Raw genomic sequence first — 18,488 nt, 5'->3', positions numbered from 1 at the left:
ACCCTTACATAACTGAGGGTTACTCATGCCAATCTTCTCATTAAACTCTAGACATCTCACCCTTTCATCCTAATCCTCTAAATTGTTTATGCTCCTAGTGTCATCATCATCAAGAGCTTTTTCAGCGTAATCATTATCATCACCAGCTTAATCACTGGCAACAGCTTAATCATTGACAGCAACTTCTGGTCTCTTTCCATTATTTGTAACTGGCTTTCTCATACCATCTCCCTCGTTTACATTTTCAGTATCTCTTTGATGCTCTCTCATATTGGGCACCTCATTGTTCTGAGTACCAAATATGTCATCAAGATAATCTAGTCCTTCATACCCTTCATCTAGCCAATCAAGTTCATCCACATGAACATCTTCACTACCAACAGTTTATCCATGGGTAGCATGGTCATCCACATGCACAGCTCCACCAACACTACCATCCTTTAAACCCTCAACAGGTTCTTCACTAACATCATTTTGGTCAACCACAAATGATCTAACAGTATTGGTCACCTCCTCACAATCAGTATCATCATCTTCATCATTCATTTCCCATGGCTGGTCTATTGCAATTGGTTGATCTAGTTCAACTATAAGTTCTTCAACAGCAATTGGTTCAACTTCAAGTTCTACATAAAGTGTGATTTCATTGGTTGGGCATTCAGCATGTAGTTCACACATGTAGATCACATCATCTTCTGAAGTAATTAACATTAACCCTTACTCTAAGTCACTACCAGGTATTAAATAATAAATCTTACTGTTAATGGGTTCCCCAGCCTCAGCACAAATGTCTTGTATCTCAAAATGACTTAGTAGATCTGAATCAACATTATCCATTGTAGATACCTCACCACCTACATGCTCTAAACCAGGGTTCCACTCAGAAGTCCCACTATGGTGAATAGTAAAATCAAAATGAATTTCAGTAGCCATCTGCAGGAGTTGAAACACATGCACAAACAACAATAATTAAATACATAACCAACACATGCACACAGAGCACCAATGACAAAAGCAAAATAATTTCAGTTGCACATAAAATACCATTTAACATGGGGTTAGAGACAAGAAACACAACCAACTAAAAAATTTGTCTCCATAGGACCACAAACAACCTAAAGATGCATCTAACTAAAGTATTCCTAGGGACCACAGTCATCAATGTCAACTATAAAAGAACAAACACACCAATTGTTAGGTTTTGAGTTTGTAATGTTGGCAAACCATGACAAAAACTAAGTCTCATTAGTTTAGAATGGTCTACATTGAAGTTCAAGACAAAAAAAAAAAAAAAAACCTCAAGTTCAGGATGAAAAAAATGAGTTACAAGCTATTTCGTTTGATTGGTACTCGATCAATTGAAAATCGCATATCAGCAAAAACCAGCAAACATAAAAAGCTCATAACTTGACCGTTTAAAGCCCAAATCGCGAGCTGTTTTTTCCAGTATTTAAAGGACATTATAAACTAACCTTAGGTGAGGTTTTCAGAGTTTTTTAGAGATATTAAAGTGTATCTTATGCCTCTTTTGTAGATCTAGGGTTTTGTACCCAAATGCTCTCTAATGTCTTCTACCAGTGTTATTCCTTAAAGAATCTCATGATCCGGTGTTGTAGAAGTTGCTGCATACAACATCAACATTTAAGGAGATCCAAAACCTTTTAGTGGAGTCTCAAAGTCACAAGCAGGTGAGCTTGTGTTATTGCAAAGACCGAGGAAAGAAGCAGTCCGTGGACTCGAAGCTATCATAAGGTCGTGATAGTAAGTTTTCTACTCGAGGTAGCAATAGAATGTTAGTGGTCTAAATTCTATTGTACAAACTTCAATTCTTTCATAGTGGATTTTCTTTTTACCTTGAGGATAGCTAGGTTAAATCCTCCCCAAGTTTTTTACCAGGTTTGGTTTTCCTAGGTCATCATATCATTGTGTTCTTTATATTTTCCGCTGCTTTACATGATATGATTGTTATTGTTTTAACCTAGATCTAAATAATAAACCTAAGTATTCACTTAATTAATTAATTAGGTTAAACAATCTAGTTTACAAGGGTCTAAAAACGTATAAGTGGTATCAAAGCTAGATTTTCCTCAAAACTATTTTTCCTAAAACATGTTTTGTTTTTCCTATTTTTATAGAGGGAGAAAAGTTTTTTTTTAACCTTTTTTGTTCTTAGAGGGAGTTGTTGCTCTTCATAGAGGGAGTTGCCTCTATTCTCTATAGAGCTAGATTCTTTTGTTTCCTTGATTCTCTATTTGCTCGTGACTTTTGTTGCGTATGTTTTTGTTTACTCTTTGTTTGAGTTTTCTTTGTCAATACGTGACAAAAAGGGGGAGAAATAGATGAAATGTGGTAGGAATCCTGTTTAAAAAGGTTTTTAAAATGTTTTTTTAGGGGGAGATAAAATTGTTTTTGAAAGGGGGAGAATATAAAAACTTTTTGATGTATCTAACTTAGGGGGAGAGTTAGTTTACTTTTGTTTTTATATTGTGTTCCATATTATTGTTTATATGTTTTTCTTTCCACACATGCGGTGATGTGTTTTTTTGAGTGTTTTTAGGAAAGATAGGTACATTTTGATCAAGACCTTCTACCTCTTCTTGCAACTTCTAGGTTAGGAGTCTTAGATTAGGATTTGTGATATATTTGGGCATTTTATTGTATATGGGCATTATGTTGTATGTGTGTTTTGTCACGGATTGCCAAAGGGGGAGATTGTTAGGTTTTGAGTTTGTAATGTTGGCAAATCATGACAAAGCATGACAAAAACTAAGTCTCATTGGTTTAGAATGGTCTACATTGAAGTCCAAGACAAAAAACTCAAGTTCAGGATGAAGAAAATGAGTTACAAGCTATTTCGTTCGATTGGTACTCGATCAATCGAAAATCGTATATCAGCAAAAATCAGCAAACGTAAAAAGCCCATAACTTAACCGTTTGAAGCCTAAATTGTGAGCCGTTTTTTCCAATATTTAAAGGACATTATAAACTAACCTTAGGTGGGGTTTTCAGAATTTTTTAAAGAGATTAGAGTGCATCTTGTACCTCTTTTGTAGATCTAGGGTTTTGTACCCAAAAGCTTTCTAATGTCTTTTATCAATATTATTCCTTGAAGAATCTCAAGATCCAATATTGTAGAAGTTGCTGCATACAAGATCAACATTTAAGGAGATCCAAAATTTTTGAGTGGAGTCTCAAAGTCACAAGCAGGTGAGCTTGTGTTGTTGCAAAGGCCAAGAAAAGAAGTAGTCCGTGGACTCGGAGTTATCATGGGGTCGTGGTAGTAAGTTTTCTACTCGAGGTAGCAATAGAATGTTAGTGGTCTAAGTTCTATTGTACAAACTTCAATTCTTTCATAGTGGATTTGCTGTTTACCTTGAGGATAACTAGGTTAAATACTTTAGGTTTTTTACCGGTTTTGTTTTTCTGGGTCATTATATCATTGTGTTCTTTATATTTTCTACTGCTTTACATTATATGATTATTATTGTTTTAACCTAGATCTGAATAATAAACCTAAGTATTCACTTAGTTAATTAATTAGGTTAAACAATCTAGTTTACTGGGGTCTAAAAACGTACACCAATGGTAAACCACTAATTTTATGACAGAAAAACTTTAATCCGAATCACCTTTATCAATTGTTACACAATGAACAAGAATAAACACAATGGTAAACCCTAAAAAGTCATTTCATACCTGATATAGAGGAAAACCCAAGCTTCAGCACATCTCCTCCTTACTTGCAAGTGTTCGGGTATTTCACTTTGGCAATCAAAGTAAAGAGAGAAAGGGATTATGAGTTTGAGTATTTTTAAGGGTTCTAAGGTAGAGATAGGGAGAGAGCTCGTTTCTTTTTTTAGGGTTCTGATTGGGTTCTAATTTTGGCTTATATAGTGAAGGAGATTTTCTAACAAAAAGGGCAGAGGTGGGTAACAGGGGTCTAACGGAGGCCACCTCAGGTGGGTTAAGTAATAACTTTTAAATCACGGGTGGACACTGTTAAAACGAGCCAAACCACAGGTGGGTAAAGTGCAATTTCCCAAAAAAAAAAAAAAACTTAATCCTCTTAGAGTCTGTTTGGATATTACATATTTTGCTGAAACTGAAAACTTATTACTGAAAGTACTATAGATAAAGGTAAAAGTTAGTTGAAATAGTACAGTGGAACCATGAATAGTATCAAAAAGTACAGTAGGACCCAAGAATAGTAGAAAAAATAAGCTAAATAGTAAAATAATTTATAATTTTCATCCAAATCCAAATGCACACTTAATATATAGAGATAACTTGTCAAAACCAAGTAAACCCATTGGTTTACCACTTTATTATCGTACTATTTCTCATGATGTGGGGGTAAGAGGGATCAATATTACATTATTGTTATGACAAACCTAGAATGGGCATGGCCTAACTAGAAGCCTAGGACCTCAGCTTAGTCAAAGGCTGTAAAAAGAAACACAGGCTGCACAATTGATACCCTCTTTTCGGCCTCCTTGTTAGTAGACTATCCAATAGGATGAGATTGACTACTAGAATTGGCCATGGCAGACTTGGCAGTAGTAAATTGCATTTAATATGGTCATTTTGTCTCATGTCTGTGTCTATTGTCACCCCTAAAAAATAGAAAATATACGAAAACTTGACAATACTTTATTAGGTCTACAGTGAGAACGGCTAAAATGGTCATCCTAACTAATGAAACGATATTGTCTATATAAATGTGTTAGTTAGCTTTTTAATCAACATAAAGAAACTAAAAGAAAAAAAAGGAGATGTCACATTTGCACAAATAGTAGAATTTTACTGGTTGGAGGACCACTTCAACTGTTATAGACCTAATAATATCTCCACATTGACAACCAGTGTAAAATTTGGTAGTTCAGATTCTACATGAAAATTTATTTTATCAGCAAAAGTTCCTTTGCTTACTCTTCTTTCCCCCTTTTCTCTACTGATTCTGTTCTTGCTCGCAGCTATATTTCTATTGTAAATAATTAAAATGGAATATGGGGATGGTGATGTGGTCCAAATGTCGATCAACCTATGGAGTTAAAGCATGTTGGGACAATGGTAATCATAGATTATGACTGAGCCGTTTGGCCCAAATCTGACCATCTACACCCTATACAGAACCAATTTTCCTTTTTAATGCAGTTAATTATGCCTTTGTTGGTGAATCAAGATTTTTGTTTTTGGTATAGTTGATCTACAATCGAGATGGAATCCCGTTTAATGCCCCCAGTTTAGGCTAGTTTTAGTGGTTTACAGTAAATTGAAATAGAAATATGTGTTAGGAGGAGATGGGTCCAAGCAATTTGAAATAAACTACAACACTTACCAAGCAAATGCATATCTGCCACTGGTTTGGCTGGTAAGCAGATGCAATGTATTTCAAAAGCTTGATGTCTTCAAGCGTACTTACTAAATTGCTTTAGATTATTGGTAAATGAACTATTTATTATACTGAAACTCAAGCAAATTTAGATGTTGTTACACAATAGGACTAAAAACCAAGCCAGAGCATCACTAGGCTCCTAAACCATTAGGTCTTATATCTGCAGCAGGCCCTTGGCTTTGAAGTACTCGACAGTTTGGTCATAAATGTATTCAATCCCATACTTAAAACTGAACCCCTCTTTGATAAGTTTCTCTGAAGATAAGGTCAGCTTGGCCTTAGAGGGGAAATCTCCAAAACTGCAATTTCCAAATGACACAAGTCAAACAACACTTCACCACTGAAGAGAGAGAGAGAGAGAGATATCTCAAAACCATAATCTATATATATATATATATATATATATATATAACCAAAGCCTTTGAAGCTCCCACAATTTTCCACATCAGCAAAGTATTTAAAAAAAAAAAAAACAGTAAAAAACTTTTCTTAAAAAAAAAATAAAAGTAAGCACAAAAAAAAAAAAAAAAAACCTTTTCTAAAACCCAATAAAAACCAAAAAATAAAAAAACATAACGCAAAAAGAAGCCTCTGCCGTTCCTCTCTCTTCTCTATTTCTCTACCGTCTCCATCACCAAAACCCAACAATGAAAATCAATCCTGCCAAGAAGCCATCCCCACACGGTTAGGTCCGAGATAGAAAGAAGGCATCACCAACCATATGGTTTGGTCCTTCGGCGATACATACAACTATGGTTTCACAGTCGGAGAGTTTTTCCGGAAGCGAAAGTGACGATGGGACCACAACAGAGCTTGAAGAGAAAATCAAATCAAGCACTGCCACTGCTAGTAAATAATTTTTATACCATTAACATATTTTATTTTTATAATTTTCCTAATAAATGTAAATGTTTAATTTTCCGATTTGGGTATTTCGTAATATTTTGATTAGGAATCCATAACCCTAACCAAATTTGATTAGGAATCCATAACCCTATGTTATAATATAAATAATGTTTTTTTAGGGATTATTTGTTACCATGCAACTCACGGCTGAAAATTTGTATCTTTCATTCCTCTCTTCTAAAATTTTTTTGCTCGCTTTATAATTCTGAATTTTTATTGCTCTCTTTATAATTCTTCAATTTTTTTGGATTTAATTTTGTGAATTTTTATCTAGGTTCATGTGACTACCCCTTAAAAACTTGATTTTAGTGTATAGTTTGGGGATTTAAATTCAAAATTCTTAAGGAATTTTAATTTCTAATTCTTTGAGATTGTGTATTTGAAATTCTTTTATGATTCATATGTTAGATATTGGGATTGGTATTGATGGTGGGATAGGTTTATATTGTAGAAAACAACATTTATTTAGATAGTTTTGGTAATAGTTGATAGTATTGTACAATTGTTTTTTTTTTTTTTTTTTTTGGCTGCACTATTGTAACAATAATTTACCATATTAATTATTAGTCTGTGGACTGGTGTTACTTTGGAGCTTTAGGGGCCTCTCTTGGGTTGCTATTGTTGTGGACTAGAAGAATAGTAGAGAAATTTGATGGAGCTGTGGGAAATTATTCAGTTTATGTAAGTTTGGATGTGTGGATGATCAATACAAGTCAGTGTTTCAAGTGCCTATGGTCCCAATTCTAAGCATGATAGATATGTGGGTTTGGTGGAGTCTTGGAGGAGATTTTGATATAATTCCGTTTGAGATATAGGTTTGATTTTTTTAATGATTTATTTCATGGTGTGTTTGTGTCTGGATGTGTTTAGTATTCCCATCTCTCTTACATGAACATAAGTTGTTTGATAAAATTCCTATGTAATTTTTTTTTTTTTAATAGTTATTCTAGGAGTCATATTACATGGAGATTGGTAAGGAAGAAGATAATTAAAGAATGTGATGCTATGTTGGTGATTTAATCAGGTTGAGATGTGTTTGTCGGCCTTAGTTTTTCAATGTCATTTTTTTGCGATGTAAAAACATGACTGGCTAGGTTGCTTATGCCTCTAGAAAATTAAAGAATTTTGAACAAAAATTACCCAAACTCATGATTTGGAATTGGCTGCTGTGGTTTTTGCTTCAGATCTGATGGTAAAGTATTGAATGTTAATAATAGGCCCTTGGTTACAAAATTGTTATGATTCAATATGTAGGTATGATATATAAAAGGTCCATATATGATTTTGGATGAGGGATAGCACGAATGGTTTATATAAATAGTCTAAAGAACTCCACTCATTTTTCTTATGCTTTTTTAATTGAACCAGGATGGATTTTGTTTCTCTAACTTAAAACAAATGACTGGCTTTTATGTGCTACACCTATTCTTTGAACTTGCTTTCAAGTTTCATATGATTGTATTCTTTAAGAAAACATGTATTAAAAATTTACCTTCTGGAATATGCTTTTACATCCTTTATGAGATTTTGTGTTACCAAGATTTGTTGTAGCTCAATTTGTTGTATAGTTTATAGTGGTGGAACAACTAAGTGTGTATTTTGGTTTCTGCAATGACAATAGTTGGTTTAAGATCTCTAAAGATGACAAGAATTATCTGCAAAGTTGTGAAGTTTGTTTAATGGTAGGAAACAGAATTTTGTGTTGGGCAGGAAGAATAGACAACCACAAAATTTCAAGGGTGGTTAGAGATGATAACCCATAATGGAAGTGGTGACCAGATGGTATGGATGATATAATATACTAAGTAAATGCTATTTAGGAATGAAATTTTTTCTTTTCTTATCTTTGAGTTGTTTTAGTAGTGAATATTATTTTTTCACTTTGACATTAACGAAACCGTTACATCAATTATGTAGTTTATCTTATTTTTTATCAATATATTTTATTATATTTTCTCCTTAAAATTTTGATAGAGATGGTAGTAGCTTCAAAGCATACACACGTAATTCCTTCATATTATTTTTTTCCTATAAAGTTTTTTTTTTTTTTCCCTTCCAAATCATCACCATTAGCAATTCATTACTATTTTTTTTTTCTCAAAGTCATAATACATTTAGTGTTAATTTTGTGATTTTTCTTTGGTTGTCCTTGATAAATTTAAGTTGAATCTTTGAAACGAACAGTGGGAGCCATCCCAATTGATAAGGTTATTATTGTACAATCTATTTGTATTTTAGATTGAGCCAATTGTTTGAGAAATTCACTAAAGCTATTTGATCTGTCAGATATGGGCTTAGATAGCAAATTTGGAAGTACTAATAGATACATGCTTTGGAATTTTTTCTGTTACATTTGTAGTTTTGTAATGATTTATAACTATTATGCTACTATTTTAAAGTTGAGTATAGACATTTTTAATAATGTTCACTTTCATTAAGTATTGTTTCTTTTACATGTACACAAGGTGTTTGATGAAATTTCTTATGAGTTCTAGAAGCCATAATACATGGAGAGTCGTAAGGAGGAAGATAGGTAAGAAATGTGATGCTCTATTGTTGATTTAATCAAGGTAAGCTATGTTTGATTCTTATTACTATTTATCAATTAAAAATGTATTGTATATAAATGTTTTTTTTTTCTTCTGAACTTTGTCTCATTATTTTTATTTTCTTTTTTCTCCTGTTTTATCCTATACAATTGTTCAACTCAGGAGCCCTCCACCAAATTTTAGATTCCTTTTCAATTGAACTAGGATAGGCTTATAGATATGCGTACTCCAACTTATAGATAGACTATCCATTTGGATTAAAAATTTGTTGTTTTTTACCTCTGGTAATATGCCATTACATCATTTATGAGATTTGTGTTACCAAGATTTTGTATAGCTCAGTTTGTTGTATTGTTTATAGTGATGGAACTATTGAGAGTGTATTGTGGTTTCTTCAATGAAATTGGTAGGTTTTAGAATATTTGCAAAATTGAGAATATTGTTTAATGGTGGAAAACATAATTTTTTGTTGGCTAGAAGCATAGGCAACCACAAAATTTTAAAGAGTGATTAGAGATGATAACCCAAAATATGGTAGGTGGATGGTATGTTGATACAATAGTTTCAGAATTAATCCCTTTTAAATTTGATGGTTTTTCTACACAATGATGATGAACTATTTAGTACATTGATACAATTCTTTATTATGTTCAAAATCCTAACTTTCTTGATGTGTGGCTCTATCAACCTTTCATATGAAAGCCAGGAAACTTTGAAATTTTAAATTAATAATATAGATCATGTAGTCCAAACAAGATGTTCAAATTTATGATTTATGTCCCTTCCCATTCCTCTCTCACTCATTTTAGATAAAATTTTCTTGAGGAATGATCTTAATCTGTATAGCAAATTGCTTGCAGCCTTGCAATGTTGTTGACTACAAGTATTCTCTACATGGGCTGGCAATGGATTCTGATGAGTACCTTCACGTATTATATGAGGTTTCTTTTAAACCTTCTCTCTTTTTGTGTCATTGCAATTTTTTTTAATAATGATTTCTGTTTGGTTACTAAGAAAGTGTAGCAATAGAATACATATAGTTTTAGGTTTTTATTTTGGTTGGGGTTTGGGCATCTTCTTCATATAGCTGTTTGGGCTTTGTTTTTTTCTCTCCCCCCCACCCCCCCCCCCCCCCAAAAAAAAAGAATTCTATTTGGTTGTTGAAGGAAATCAAGTTCAAGTTAGAATCTCAAATAAATTACATTGTCGGCGAAAGAAAGCAAAAATATTTAAATTTTTACAACATTATTAGATTGCATGCATGGGATCTCTTATGGTCATTCTCTCAAAATTTTACATTGAACTACTAACATATGTGGTGACTCTTGACAGCATCATATGCATTGAGAATTGACTTTTTGAAAATATGTAAACAACTTTTTGGAGAAAAAACACCATTGTCTAATCCTTTAAGCAAATATAGATTCTAATTTTAAAATGGTTTACACATTCCAATCATTTTAAAAGGGTGTTGATGATTTTGCTTTAAATTATTGGGACTGTTTTTCTAATTGAAGGGGTTGCCGATATTTCCTAGAGGTATGAAAGGTTTGATTTAGTATCAACAAAAAGTAGATAACTCAATTCAATTATGATCTTGCTTTCATGGAGGAAATGAGGACAAGAAGACAAACATCTCATGAGTTTCACATACACAGTTGCAAAACCAGTTCATAAACCATAGAAATATGGACTATGTAAATGGACAAATGTCTATGTACAATGATAGATTTGCTTATTCAACTTATGGTGGTGTTCATAAAGTAACGTTCAACTAGCATTGATAACACCTACTCTTCTATGTTTATGAAATTTTACATGTATTACTTTTGCGATCTTTTGAAATTATGTTGTTTTAGGTTTTTACAAGTTTGTGTTTATTTTTATTTTTATGTGAACTTTTATTTTGAATAATTTTTTTTTATTTTCATATATTTTCAAGTCAATACCTTGAACAAAATAAATATATTTAATTTTTATTTAAATATCCCGTGCATCACACGGGTTAACGACTAGTTGAAATAATTCATTAAATTTTGTAAAATATTTAGTATCATTCAAATGAATTAGTTATATTAAACCATGAGAATAATGGATTTTAAATAAAAATAAAAATATAGAACATTAACTAAATTGATGACAATAAATTGAATATTATTTAAGTGATATTCAAATATAAAAATGCTCATTTAAATTTTTTCATTAGGCCTTAATTTGTATTGAGCTAGTCTGATTATCCTGTATGTGTATGTATATAAACAAAATATGTATAAATTTATTAAACTATATATATATATATATATATATATATATATATATATATATAATTTAAATATAAATTTAAGTGCAAAATACCGCAAATTGTTATGGTGCGTGTGAGAAATTGATTGTTTTAGCCAAGATTCATGCCATTTTAAGCTTTAGCCACATGGCCCACAACTTTAGAGTTCCTAGTAAACTGTAGGAAATCATAATGGATACATACACTTCAATGTATAAAACGAAACATCAAACATATTTGTTTAAAAGGAGGGGAATTCCACACACAAGATAAGACGCTTTTATTACATAATGTAAAATGCTTTACAAACCCATCACACTTATTTTGCATGGTAAGGACAAGACCATACACTTATGACTTAACCTAGATACCGATTCAAGTTACAAATCACAATACACTGCATTATTGGAAGGATGAAAGTTATTACATAAGTTGTTATACACACATGAAAAGCAATTGAAATTGTGACTTAAAGTAATAATTTTCAACTTGAAAATTGAGACTTCAAGTCACAATTTCACTTGATTTTTCATTTGTGCATAAATGTGTGTGTAACAAAATTTGTGTAATAAACGCTACTCTTATTAGAATACAAAACAATAAAATGACACGTTTTTATTAATGCAAATTATTAGGTACTCTTGAAATACGGAGACTTGATACTTTCTCCTCTTAAATTTCAGTAAAGCATAAAAGGTTCCACTAGCAAAGACAATATATTTTTCTTTATGCCTTGGTCTTGAACACCAAATCCATCTTCATTTTGGTAAAGGCTATGTGCCATTCGCGCAGTATTTGTAGCAATATTAACAAATTGTAGCTTCGGAAATTGCTTGAAGCATTGCTCATTTATTTTCTTCCAAGTTTTGTTTATCATTCCTTGAATGTGCATCCGGCTATTTCCTCCGAAACATTTGCTTCTCTCCTATAACATACAATTGATGAAGGAGCGTCGCCTCTCTCTTGCTCAGCCTGTTACAAGTTATTGTACCAATTTATGCTCTATAATGAATGAACAAAAATATAATTAATAAATGTTCAATAGGAAATGCATAATACGAAAATAATTACTATAGGCTTCTTCATTCACTTAAAGGGAATAGTAATTACCACTGAAGTCACTAGATCATTGCAGAGTCGAATTATCATAGATATATTATAAACAATTTCTTGGTTTTTCTCCAGAAAATCTTCCATCCCCTTTGTTACCTCATGTCCCATAGAAACAAATTCATGAACCAAAAGTAAGGTGGCAATTGATGAAATCCGTGCATTACTTAGATATTCTTGCAAGGATGGTGTGTAGCCCATGTTGTACCACTTTGCTTCCACAAATAATGCATTACAAAAATCTGTCCACTATTGAAAAAAGAAAGAACGAAAAGATTTTCATCAAGGTTCCAATAACAATGATCTTTACCTTCATATAGCAATAGCGTATAATATTCCACACATGCATGATGAAAAATAAACATATGAGTACCGCTTTTTTTAGATGAGGTAATAATTGGTTCCAACCCTTCTCCTTTTAGATTTCCTTAGCGATTTCATTAGTCGTATTGTAGAGCTCTAGGAAGCAAATCTTCATACACTCTGGAAGCTGTTGAGTTTCAATGACATCCCACCTGAATTTCATATTTTGGTCAGAATAGTTAATAACGCCCTAGTGCCTATTTAAAAGTGAAAATTTTCAGAGGTGATATGCAGCAATACTAACCTATTTACCGCATTGGTGAATTGCTTTAGTTCTTCAAATGTGCCGAAAACATCAGAAACATCATCAATTATCAGTAACAGAGTAATGACTTTAGTAAGCCATTTTCTAAGACGTGTACTTAGGCTCAAAAGCCAAGGCCACCGAGCACAGAAAACTTTCGACCAGTCTGTCTCTTGCAAAACTCAAGTTCTCTATTAGGCCCAGATTACTCCACCACCTAATAAATGACACAAAAGAACAAGTAATTAAGCTATATTCTTTCGTGATATATATATATATATATATATATATATGTGTGTGTGTGTTGTGCAAATATTGGTAGCTACCTGGATGATTCCCTTAAATCTGATAGGCCACAAATTAAATGATCCCTTATGATAGAAATTAATTAATTAATTAGTCAAGTTATTAATTAATTAATTTATCATGCAAACACATGGTAGCACAAACAAATCACCAATAAACTAATTATGCAGCGGAAAATAAATAACACGGTGATTTGTTTACAAATTGGGAAAACCTAACGGCAAAAACCCCACCGGGTGATTTTCAAGTCACCACTCCCGAAACTCCACTATTATCACAACAAGCAGTTATAAGTAAAGGAATCCCAAGTACCTTACCAACCTACGATTGAACTCTTACCCCAATACCCAATTGGACTTGTTCTGTAGTGACAGTTCCCCTTTCTGATGCACGACTCCTAAGTACTTGACTAACCAATTACGCGGATCCCAGTACGCGACTTCAATCACCAACTAAGAAGGTTGTTGGTTGCAAAGTTCTTCAGTTCATCCACATGATAAAGATCAAGAAGATACTTGGTCATAAAACTTTATGGTGCACATACACAGCAACTTCTTCAAGAGAAAGAGATGAACTAGGGTAAAAGTTTCGTCTCCAGTCACAATTTGCTTGAACAGAGTTTGCTCAATGCTTATGTAACTTGTGAACTGTTTGACGGCCCTTAAAACAATCCTTTTATATGTCTAGAGTTAGGAGAAAAGAAAATCCAAAGACATATTCACGGATCCTAAGAAAATCAGACAAAATTCTGAAATTCTTAAACCTCGACAGATAAGAGGTGTCGAGAAGCTGTCGAGCAGGTGTCAAGCACACCAGTCTTTGAACAGCTTTCTTAAGCTCGATAGATGCAGCTGTCAAGACAGCTGTTGAGCTTTAATGAATTTGCACTATCAATTTGTTTTCTTGGACAGACTTGAAAGTTTCAACATTTGATCTTGAAACATGATTTCTTGAAGTATTTAAACACATCCTAAATCTACCCAAATACAAGTAAAGTGCGTTTTCTCAAAGGATAAGCCAATTACGTAAAGTAGTGATATATGTTCCTAACAAATGAAACACATATGTCCTAACAATCTCCCCCTTTGGCAATCCGTGACAAAACCACAACAAACAAATGAGCATATGAGAGAAGTCATAAATCACTCAACTCATATTCACTTGTTGAATACAATAAAATCTATCCTAACACAAATTCTTGAAAAACTTTGCAAGAAGAGAGTTTATGGCAAGTAGACTTTGACAACCTATATTTCTGAAACATTTTAAACAAAACTCATCAAGGCATCTTTGTGTGAAACAGAAATAATAGATTGCATACAAGTAATAAGAAGCATGTGTATAAAGGGAGAAAAGAAACAACACATGAAGGGGCAGGTGAAAGAAAAATATACACAAATATAAATAGGAGTAAAGTATAATGTATGTCAATAAATGGTCACAAGACCTTATATACAATAATAATGTATCTAAAAAGAAAGAAAAGAAAAGATACATACTATCCTCACTACACAAATATAAATAGGAGTAAAGTACAATGCATGTCAATAAATGGTCACAAGACCTCATGTACAAGAATAATGTATCTAAAAAGAAAGAAAAGAAAAGAAAAGATACATACTATCCTCACTACATCCCTCAAAACATATCAACACTCCCCCTAATAAAATGGTCATATACTAACTCTCCCCTTAAGAATGACTACTCTTATATCCATAACTACTTCCCCTTTTTGTCACGAGTGACAAAGGGTAAGAGTGTCAAGTAGACATCTCATCGGTAGAGCTAACATCTCCATCAGCATCATCTGAAGCATCATCGTCATCACCATCATCATCATCATCCTCATCCTCAGAATCAGAAACCACGGGAGAAGATGGTGAAGGAGTAGCCTCAAGAGCAAAACCAACCATGGACACCTGTCGCCGTGCAATACGACTGACACAAACGTTCACCTGATACAACTCCGTAGAGAGTATATCTAGGCGAGCATCGATACGCTGCAACTGCGTCATGATGTCTCCTAAAGTCACTTCGCCCGAAGAAAAGGGAGAAGCGGATGTGGATGGAGCAGAACGAGAGGGAGGAGCTGCTGAATTCGACTGCCGCAACCGAAACTAGGCCTCGCTACGTTTAACGGTAGCGTAATCTATGGCACACATGATGGTGAAATGGTCGAAAGAGGGAAAAGGAACGGAAAAACGACGTAAGATGCTCGTGATAGCGGAAGGAAAGATGAGCTTATCACGAGACGCCGAATCTAGATGAACATCTATAATAGAAAGAATGAAATGAAAAGGGAAATCTATAGTAAGATGCTCAAGAAGAGATAACAAAAATCGAGCACGAGGCTCTGTAATGGAGTTATAGTGAGAGAGTGGATGCAAAACAAAGGTCATCACCATGTTCTAAGACTTTAGCAAAAGGTCTACATGGTGTAAACTGACGCTCACCCCAAAAATAAGGGCGCTCACAGAAAGCAAACATAAGCTCATCCCTGGACACAGTCCTCAGACGCTCACAACTAGGATAGTCAGGAAACTCTATCCTAAGGACCCAAAGCACATCCGCAACAAGTTGCGGTGTGATAGGAATGCGCGCACCTCTAACGCGAGTGAAGAAAAGAGGTACTGAACAATCAATCCCGTGCATGTTGGAGTAAAACTCCTGAATAAACACGAGAGGACAGGTGACCGGGACATCACACAGTGACTCCCATCCCCTACTGTGAATGACAGAGGCAAGGTCAGTGTCGGCAAAGTCCAACAGAATGACTTGGCCTTCCAAATGAATGCCTCGTCTAGAAAAGTTCTCCAAAAATGCCTTGAAAGCATCATCATCACGGAACCGAATATGAGACAGAGTAGGATTAGAGGATGAAGAAGCTCCGAAACGAAGAGGGTTCCAGGCTGGAGTGGATTTACGCTTATGTGCCATAGACACGACTAACGTAAACAGAAAGAGAGGGAGAAAAAGAAAGACAATCAGAAAAGTCCCAAGCAATTTTAAATATAACAATTATATTGAAAGGAGAGTACGATTGCATGAGAAATGCATGAACATGTGACATGCAAAGGAAATTTCATCGTGGGCTCAGCCCAATCCAAATCTATCAACACACAAATAGATAGCACACATCTAAATGCATGACAATACCATTATAATGCTAATGTGATGCAATGTATGAGGTTTTAAACTCATTTAAGTGTAAACTCATCCCAAAATTTCAATAAAAACTCATCAATTTTGAAAAACCCCAAAAAAATTTCAAAAACCCCAAAACCTAGGTTTCAAAACATGAAATGCATGAATGCGAAAGGATTAGAAGTTTACCAAGTGAAGAAAATCTTGAAAAAGCTTGAAGAAACCTTGAGGAACAATTATTAGAGTGAGATGAGAGAGTTTGGGAGAGATATCAGAGAAGTATCGAGAGAGAGATCGAGCGAAATGAGTTCCGGATCGCACAGGGAGCTTAAATAGTGTACCAGTAAATCTCGAGAGATGAAGGTGTCGAGACATCCGTCGAGGAAGGTGTCGAGAAAATGGTCATCGACAGATATAGGTATCGAAGAGGTATTAAGGAACAAATCATCAGATACTAGATCAGAATCTCGATCGATCCAATAGGTGTCGAGAAGCTATCGAGGAGGCAGAAGCATTCTCGATCGATCCACCAGGTGTCGAGAAGCTGTCGGGATTGCGATGAGAAAAAGCTGAAAAGGCTCGACAGATAGCAAGGTATCGAGGAGGTGTCAAGCAAGCTTTTAAAACCAGTTTTTCGAGATATGAAAAACACAAACATGAATGCAATCCAACATGTAACTCAACCAATGATTCAATCAACATATTAAGCTCTCAAAATCATCTCTCAATAAAAATTTTAAGCACATGGATCGTCAACAACACACACACACACACTAAACAAATCTAACCAATTTTATATTTCAAAAAAAAACAAGTCAAGACAGTTTAGTGAGCATACATTAACACATGTAAAACCTTGTGATGGCCAAATCACATTGTACATGCACATATATCAAGAATAGCAAAGAATATTGCATGTTGTGTGTGAAAAATATCGCAAGATTGCATATGTGCATACAAGTTATAACGATTTGAGATATGAGAAATTCACTTTAACTCACACACAATCATAACTGCTTGATGGGGACTATCACCTTCGAGGTACATCCTATAACTCCCACATCTCCTAAAATACACGCTTGCAATCATTTTTAAAGCATTTTTTATCTTTTTGCTTCTTCTTTTTTTTTATCTTTTACATATTTTTTCTTTTAAGCATATCATGCATGAGTATATTAGAGAAAGAAAAGAAATACTCAATGATATTTGACATTCCAATTTTGCTATGCCTAAGCACATAAATGTCATTGACACTGCACTTTTGCTATGCCGAAGCATACAAGTGTCATATTATGATTGGCGAGTAACAGTGGTGAGATGGTTATTTATGTCTTTCTCTTAGGATTTTCTAGTCCTTCCCGTCAGAAAGAATGATATGAGTGTTAAATACAAGAGACAACTTAATCTTACTCATCACTAACAAGAGCCACAAAGTTCACTTGCTTAGTTATACATAGAGATGCTCATCTAAGCTACAAATGATACAAAATTTAGAAGACTTTATTTCAATGGCCATCCAAGGTACACAAGTACCAATGTACACAAAACACACATTGTTTTTGTATTTTTTCTAATTTTTCAATTTTTTTTTATATGAAAAACAAAACAAAGAAAAACTAAAAAATAACCAAACAAAAACATGTTAAACAACCAAAGCATAAAAACTAGACTGACTCAAAACTTGAAAGCAAAACACATAAGTAATGCACACATAAAAACAAGAAGAGAGAGAGAAAAGTGACAGAATCACTTGAAACCATTTTCCTTCCACACCCTAGAAGAACCTTTCCTTTGATTAAACCCTTGAACCGAAGGTGAGGGAGAAAAACCGTTCAAGTTCGAAAGGAATATAAGGACTTTGAGAAGATCTCCAAAGGGAGCAAGAGAGGATTGAAGTTGATTCTAGTTCCCAGATGCTATCATGTTGTTACTCTATTGAGTGGCAAGCCACTTGTAGCAATTTGGTCGAGTATGACCGGCAGCTCCACTTTTGTTTAAGCTTTTAAGAGTCAGCCTTCTTAGCCCTAAGGTTTTTAACATCTTTCTTCTCAAGCTTAAGGGATGCTCCTAAGATAGATTTACCCTTGTCTATGTTCTCACTAGCTAATTCAATTTTAATCTCATTATTCTCAATTTTAACATTATTAGCAGGAAAAATAAAAACAGTAGTACTAGAAGAAGCAATATTAG

General features: G+C 33.9%; 1 pseudogene; it reads right to left on the bottom strand.

The window, feature by feature from the left end:
* Positions 1-11,810: 11,810 nt before the first annotated feature.
* Positions 11,811-15,169, bottom strand: LOC126728780 (alpha-farnesene synthase-like; annotated as a pseudogene).
* Between the last annotated feature and the right edge of the window lie 3,319 nt (positions 15,170-18,488).

This window comes from Quercus robur, chromosome 5, assembly GCF_932294415.1.
Source record: "Quercus robur chromosome 5, dhQueRobu3.1, whole genome shotgun sequence".
NCBI classification, from domain to species: domain Eukaryota; kingdom Viridiplantae; phylum Streptophyta; class Magnoliopsida; order Fagales; family Fagaceae; genus Quercus; species Quercus robur.
This window is presented reverse-complemented; position numbering and strand designations above follow the sequence as displayed.